Source organism: Xenopus laevis, chromosome 9_10L, assembly GCF_017654675.1.
Source record: "Xenopus laevis strain J_2021 chromosome 9_10L, Xenopus_laevis_v10.1, whole genome shotgun sequence".
Lineage (NCBI taxonomy): Eukaryota > Metazoa > Chordata > Amphibia > Anura > Pipidae > Xenopus > Xenopus laevis.
Genome location: NC_054387.1, coordinates 50885954 through 50893413, shown reverse-complemented (window position 1 = coordinate 50893413; position 7460 = coordinate 50885954). Strand labels below are relative to the sequence as shown.

Here is a 7460-nt window from a genome sequence, read left to right as displayed (position 1 = left end):
GATAAGGACACCCCAGCATCCATTTGTTTATTTGAAGACTCTTTTATGATGCTAGGCATGTAAAGAGTACAAGAGTTTGCCCATTTAATTTATCTTCCTAATCTATTTGAAGGCTAAGAACCAATTCATTTGAGACACCAAAAAGTTAAGAACAAGAAGGTGGTCCTCCAGGACACAGTGTTAAAAAAACCCGAAAAACTTTATTATGAAACTTCCTTTAAAAGTAGGAACAGATACCATTAGGGAACACAATCCCATCACCATGACATGATTGCACAAGTCATGGTAATGGGAGCGTGTTTCCTTATTTTATCTGAAGTTTGATTGTAAAGTATTTTTTGTTTTTTAAACACTGTGTCCCGGAGGACCACTTCCAGGACATGAAGATGGTGGATGGGCTGGAGCAGAACGCATGGGCGTCCGCAGAGGGGGGCAAGAGGGGGCAGTGCCCCCCCCTGGGACTGTGCACATAAGTTTCCACCTGTTCGTGCATTGGCCCCAGCTTACTGTGGTTTCTGTCGCGATCCCTCGAAGATTTTTCTTCTGTGCAGCAGAGTTTTCTTTTAGCTCCTTCCCTAGGTGCTCGCTCCCCCCTCCCTTGTCACGGTGCTGCCGGATCGTATTACTTCAGCTGTGACAGAGAGAGAGAGAGAGAGAGAGCAGCCAGGGAGCATCTGATTGGCCAGTAGCACAGATTGCAGCGCGGGAGAAAACGAAGGAAGGAAAGCCCTATCTATTGCAGTCTGCAGCCTTGTACTTGTGAGTTCTGGGGGTATTTATACAATTACTTGCCCCTGTGCCATCTGTTTGTGTGTTCTGCTGGTATTTATGTATGTACTTGCCCCTGTACCATCTGTTTGTGAGTTCTGGGGGTATTTATACATGTACTTGCCCCTGTGCCATCTGTTTGTGAGTTCTGGGGGTATTTATACATGTACTTGCCACTGTACCATCTGTTTGTGAGTTCTGGGGGTATTTATACATGTACGTGCCCCTGTGCCATCTGTTTGTGAGTTCTGGGGGTATTTATACATGTACTTGCCCCTGTGCCATCTGTTTGTGAGTTCTGGGGGTATTTATCTCCCTTGATTGACCCGGCGATCGGCTGATCGCTGTGGCATAGCTCCACCCCCTGACGTCAGTGACACACCCACCTATCTCACAGGCCCGCCCACAGATGCCTCCTTGCCCCACCCTGGAAAATTTTCTGCGGACACCCATGGCAGAACGTCTTGTTGGAAAGTGGGTATCCAAGGAACAGCACTACCATTGGTGGGGATAATGACATGTGAGTTTTGTATACTATGCCAAACATGGTGCATGGCCACAAGGAGCAGCTGCTAGATACATTGATTTGCCTTTGGTATCTGGCCAGGGTCACACTGGGCTGGTGGGACACAGGGAAGAAGACCGGTGAGCCCCGGGCCGTCCCAGACCCGCAGCTCGACCACCTCTCGGCTTGAAGGAAAAAAGGTACTAGAAGAGCCTTTGAAGAGGGGTTACACTGGGGGCCGGGGTCCAAGGGGGAGTAGGGGCCCCTGACATGACAAAACAGTGGCCCAAAACCCCCAGTACAATGCTGTTAATAAGCCCTTAGATGTGAGTATTTATTCCTTGTCTGTAATTCAATTGCTATCCCCCCCATCTCATTAATCTTTCAAAGTCACTCTGTGTATTTAAAACGTAGTTATAAAGGGTTTGCTGTCTGTCAGTATGTAATGAAATATTTAAAGGAGCTCTTATTAGTCAGAAAAGTTATTGGCTTTCACCTTTATAGCGTCTGCCCGGTGTTCCCTGTTCTCAAAAAGGACAGTGCAGATGTCTATATATATGTATGGAACCTGGGACTTGGTTACTAGCATGGGTGGCATACTAGGTTATGCTGGGAAACAGCAGTAAATCCTATATCATGTATTATAAAAATACATTGTTCCTGCTGTTGGTGAGCTTTGTGTGCCAAGAAATACTGGAAGATGTAGTTGAACTGAATCTGTAAAAGTGCAAGGAAGAATATCCATGCTGGAAGGCAATCCTTTTGTGGGACTTATTGAAGGCTGTAGATATGCACCCCCTTTTGGAAACTCTTATGTACCTTTCTCCCTTACTAACAACTCCAGGGAACCCTTTAAGTACCACCTAGCTTAAAGATTTCCTTGCCTACCTGGAAGTAGGACCACCATAAGTGGTTGACTGGTAATCCTGTCATGGGTTTGGCCACAAAAGAGCAAAGCAATGGTAGGTCCAGGTGTGAGGGCTCCTGGTGCCTAGTAGCAAGTCCCAGGCCAGGGCCAAAATATTTCTACATAAAACTTTTTTCTGTCCAGACATCCCTAAGCTTGAGGAAGGTAATTTTGGTGCAGGTGGGAGAGGGGTGGGGATACACAGTTCCTCCCAGTGCAGTAGGTACAGTGGGTTCCCTGGGTATCTGGGGTAGGTACTTTCTGTGCAGGTGGGAAAGGGGTGGGGATATACAGTCACTCCCAATGCAGTATGTACAGTGGGTTCCCTGGGTATCTGGGGTAGGTACTTTCTGTGCAGGTGGGAGAGGGGTGGAGATACACAGTCACTGTCTCCCCGTGCAGTAGGTACAGTGGGTTCCCTGGGTATCTGGGGTAGGTACTTTCTGTGCAGGTGGGAGAGGGGTGGGGATACACAGTCACTGTCTCTCAGTGCAGTAGGTACAGTGGGTTCCCTGGGTATCTGGGGTAGGTACTTTCTGTGAAGGTGAGAGAGGGGTGGGGATCCACAGTCACTCCCTTCCCTTAGGCTGGCAGAGTCATCCAACCCCATACTTCACCTTGTTCCATGGGGGAATGGTGGATTCTGGGACTTTGAGTACGTCTGTTCTCTGCCATAGGTGATGCACAGATTCTCTGGAAACCAGGTCATCAATTTCCAGAATCCATCATTTCAACAGGAAACAGACTAAAGACAGACATACATAGGTCAATTCGGGCCCTCTGCTCATATAGCCACCAATGGCCTGTCACAGTATGGTCATCAATCTGTTTCTATTGTTTGGAAAGACACACAAACAATGGTGTTTCCTGCAATTAAGCTAGATCACCCCATGTAAAGTGTTTTATAGGGAGCAATCATCATTATTCAGAATTTAATGGTATTTTCAGACAGTCTCCCACAGGTGACAAATCAATGGGTGACATTGCTCTAAAGGAATTTAAAACGTTTTTATACAGGAAAAAAAAAACAACACATTTTTATTGTGCCATGGCCATTCCTTAGAATGTTACAGTTTATAAAAATAGAACTGATCCTTTATATACACATTAAGAACAAAATAATCTGCACAGAATTACATACACAGTGACAACACCAATTTGAATGCAACTCTACAGACGTCTGTCAGGATGGACAGACCATTGTATAACTCCCAGCCTCCCATGGTAAGTAATAGATCAGCAACAGGTGAAACTATAGCGGAAAGCCCCTTCCTGTTGCATAGTTTCCAATCAGTAGAATGGTCTGTAAATATATTTTAAAATTTTTGAATTACAACACCCAGAATTCACAACAGCTGTTGGCAGCGAGACCCTGTATGTACAACTTCTGGAGGGGCAGGGGTAGGTAGTCAACATACCTCAAGAAAGAGTAAAGTTGGTCATGCACTGACCCACAAATATATGTAACCTAAAATATTACAGAGAGGCCCATTCTAATTGATCAACGCTGTATAGCACAGTTACGTGGGTTCTAAATCTCGCATTGCCTGCATTAACAGGTACAGTGCCAAGAATATTCATTCTCTGTGTTTCTCTTGCTTGCCTTGGCAGGGGAACAGTTCTTCTTAAATCTACAGAGAATGGCTTGGCAAGATGGCAGCTTCCACATGCAGATTTTTCTCTCCAGGGAAAGAAGGTGAAATGAAATAATGTTAGTATGTAATACAGGCTAGTCACCCCTAGGGTAATTGGCTACTTATGAACAGCTTAATTATATGAATTGTGAATAACCATACAAGGAGGTAAATGTTAAAACCACCACCTGCATCAAGTGGTGGCAGCCACCAGTTTAAAGGGGCAGGCTTTTGGGGCATTTATGTTGCATGGTGTGTTGGTCAGTTTTTGTGTTCGTAAGCATTAGATGCCTACAATCAGTATCGGTATGCAAGAGACACCAGTGCCCAACCTTAGTTTCCAATTATCCGCCTTTCTTTAATGTGCACACAATCTGGGTGAACCCCCCCCCCACTTTATAAGAGACACAATTAATACCTGCCTACACTATGGGAGTACAAAGTTCAGTGCAGCAACGTAAGTGTCATATCCTTTAACTTTCTCCCTTATTAGGAGGGGAGACTCAACTGTGCATCATCTGTCCAGCGTAACAATCACCAATGTTTATTCCAACCATAATGAGATATGTGAATCAAATATGAAATTCCATGTCCCCTTAATTCCATGTGCATAATTATTTATCCATCCCATTCATCACAGGCAGACAGTGACCAACCAAGTCAAATCTGGGAAGGGACTGGTCTCCAGGCAAGGCAGGGACATAAGCAGCCAAGCAGGTAACCAGCAAGGTTCCTGGAATGGGATCAAAACATTGGCACCGGCTTATCTGATCTGAAGGAAGGAGAAGCAGATTTAAGTTAAACAAGTCTGGCAAGTCCCGTCTTACCCAAACCCACCATACACCAGGCAAATGCCCCCACCCCTCGAACAGGCTCTATGGGGAAATACCTTCCTGAACCCAGGATTTAGTATAAACCAAAATAGCTCACACTGGACCCCCCTCCAAAAGCTCCCACCCATAAGCATGAATACCATTATAAAATAGAATAAATATACGGAACACACTTAATATGAACAAATAGAGGTATAGACCCCCAGCAATACAGTAAATAACCCCCCCCTCTATCTACACAACCTGGTTTTAGCTAAAGTCTGTGGGGAAAAAACAGACACTGACTTAGGAATGCTATAAGCTAGTAGGGCTTTAGGCCACCCAAGCTTTACTGACTGACAGAATCACTTTAATATAAAATTCAATGGCAACTGGCAGATCCGTGCCAACCTTGTGACTGGCACTCAGCAGACACCACATATCTATGGGTCAGGGCAGAAAATACCATTGAAGGGCGGGGGGGGGGCGTCACATGAATTTAGTCCTCTCCTGATAAACCTGCAGTGTGATATGTTCATTAGCAAATGATTAAATAAGACTTATTTGTCTGTACATGTGGGTGGCCAAATTGCGCACATTCGGTGACCTTGTCAAATGAGCGGCTCTTTTTAGTTTTGCCCAACTGAGTCTGCTACACATCACCCCCTCCAAGCTAGCCATGCTCCTGTCCAATGCTGAAGAATGGGAGTTGATTTTGGAAGATCCTTATCAGCCCAGGACTTCCCCCAGAACATTCTTTGTTGGGAGTAGTGAAGAAAACCCTATTCCAAAATCCCAGATCTAATTGCATAACTGCTCTTGCCCACACATAATTTGAATGGTTAAAACATTTAACCATTGTGCTGGGTAAATAAAGAATCCCCCTTGCACTCACATAAATAAACCCCTACACAGGGGTTGCTGAACTACAACCCCCACACACCGCTGACTGTGGAGAGTTATAGTTCAGCAATATCAGAACAGCTGGTTGACAATCACTTCTCCAGAGGGCAGGGCAGAGAATTTTGTAATTTGCAGTTTTCAGAAGAATCCTATATATTTAGAAAGTTATATAAGCAACTGGTTATGTTTTGTATATATCTTACCTTAGAGCATGTGGCATCCTATACCAGTCTGTCCATAGCCATCCCCTGAGTAGTTTGAGCCACTGGATAGCCATATTGGCTGCTGATGGAGCTCAGTTCCAGGGGTTTCTCCTCTTGGATAGGGGTAGGGATATCCAGTTGATTTGTGAAGCCTTTGTTGATGAAGGTTGGGGTGGCCAGGCAGCCATTATGGTCTCCAAATTGGTTAGGGTTGCAGGGCTGTCCTCCAAGCTGGGGTTCCCTAGATAAGACTTTGCGCTTGCTCCTCTTAGAGATGCTCTCTGAGACCTTCCTGGCCAATTGAACTAAATTGTTCCTCCTGGGGGGTTCCTGGCTGTCCCTTATTAGTTCCTCCATGGACACCTCTAGGTTGAAAGAGTACCAGGCCAGCCAGAGAAGCAGGCTGAAAAACACCAGGATTCCCCCGCTGTAGATGAGGAATTCCCCAAAACTCCTACCATTCTTCTCCAGGTTGGCAAAGATGCCTGCCAGAATCAAGCCAATGGCCACTGCATCAAAGGCAAAGGCCAAGATAAACAGGACTGGACAGCGCCCCACTGCCCTTGAACGAGCCATACCTGTGGGCTCACAAGCAAACTCACCCCAGCCACACACCTGGAAGATCTGATTCCTGTGCTGCTTCCTTCCCTGACCTTTATTTGCATGTTTTGGGAAGGCACCACCCACCCTGCCCAACCTGAAATTTCTCTTTGTGCACTGAGCTTATTTATTTACTATTCCTTGTGGCTTTATGGAGGGATCACATTGATTTTATTGATACTGAGTGATGTTCCACAGGAGCCCAAAGGGATTTCTGAATTATTAGCAAATTATATTATGCAACATTTTTACTGGGGGTTCCAATTAATTCTACTTGGACCTCCCCCATGCCCACGAAGCAGCCTGAAACTTTCCCACACACTCACAATCACATGTAAGAACATTACATGTAACCTCCAAGTAAACAACCTCATTAAATGTTTAAAAGCCATCATTGTCCAGCTCATTAACATTTTTAATTTGTTCCTGGCCGTAGGGTTACATGTGATGGGACTTGGGTGGATTCACATGCATTAGTTTAAAGGACAAATAACGCCTACAATTTATGCCTTAATATCGGACTCTTTTTTTTATTTTTAAACCAACTGCATCACCCTTGCAGCCCTGCTGAGAGTTATAGTAGAACAGTATCTGGAAATCCATATGTAGGGACACATACGGCTGTTTCCTATAGGGGGCAGTCTGTTGTACAAATTGTGTTCTGTGTGGCTTGCCCCTTAGGAAACAATTGAATCTATTTCTAGTAGTCTGATCTAAAACAGAGGCTGCATAAGGGCTCTTACACATGAGCGTTCCGACCTGCGCTCCCCTGCGTTCAGTTTTTTGGCGTTCAGCCGCAGGGGAGCGCAGGAATAGACGCAAGTCATTATTTGAAATGGGGTTGTACTCACTCATGCGCGTGTAGGCGCCGAACGCAGGTTCAGACGCAACATGCTGCATTTTTCCTGCGTTCGGCGCCTACACGCGCCTGAGTGAGTACAGCCCCATTTCAAATAATGACTTGCGTCTATTCCTGCGCTCCCCTGCGGCTGAACGCCAAAAAACGGAACGCAGGGGAGCGCAGGTCAGAACGCTCATGTGTAAGAGCACTTAATCAACTCCTGTGCCATCCATGTGTATGTTATGGAGAAACAAGTTCTGACTACAAAGCAGCGAGGATAAGGGAGG

The 7460-nt window shown here is 45.5% G+C and overlaps 1 long non-coding RNA gene across 1 annotated transcript; it reads right to left on the bottom strand.

Moving 5' to 3' along the window:
• Positions 1 to 3215: 3215 nt before the first annotated feature.
• On the bottom strand, positions 3216 to 6582 carry LOC108701166. Its single transcript, XR_001933112.2, has 2 exons — positions 5733 to 6582; positions 3216 to 4586 (listed from the first exon to the last, which is right to left on the bottom strand). It is a non-coding gene; the product is annotated as an uncharacterized LOC108701166 (long non-coding RNA).
• Between the last annotated feature and the right edge of the window lie 878 nt (positions 6583 to 7460).